Raw genomic sequence first — 470 nt, 5'->3', positions numbered from 1 at the left:
CATTACAATGACAATGACAAAAGAAAAGAAGCAAGTATCCATGGTGGCAAATTATTTCGATCGAAGAACCACATATTGTACCTCATAAGCATGAAAATAGTGCTATCTCTAATCTTAATTGGAAGCACGGAAATTTGAAATGGAAATTCACAAATATGGCTGCCAACATGTGGCAGCATATTTGTGTGATCTACATACTAATTACCGCGAAATCACTGATGATTTTGAAACATTATTATTGTTAGGTGGAAGCATCAATTTTTGAAACATTAAGAAAAAGATTTGCCGCAAACTGAGGGTACATATTTTTGGAATACCTATATACAGGAAGCAACTAGGAGGACGATGAACATAAATTACAACCAGCAATCAGTTGCTGGATGAATGACAAAGAATATTGCATTGCAAAAATAACAAATAATCAAATTAAGGGCAATGGAAGCAGTGCAATACCATCGGCCTCGAGATGA

The sequence above is a fragment of the Triticum aestivum genome, chromosome 5D (genome assembly GCF_018294505.1).
Source record: "Triticum aestivum cultivar Chinese Spring chromosome 5D, IWGSC CS RefSeq v2.1, whole genome shotgun sequence".
Lineage (NCBI taxonomy): Eukaryota > Viridiplantae > Streptophyta > Magnoliopsida > Poales > Poaceae > Triticum > Triticum aestivum.
The sequence above is the reverse complement of the archived record's forward strand: the minus strand, read 5'-3'. Positions refer to the sequence as shown.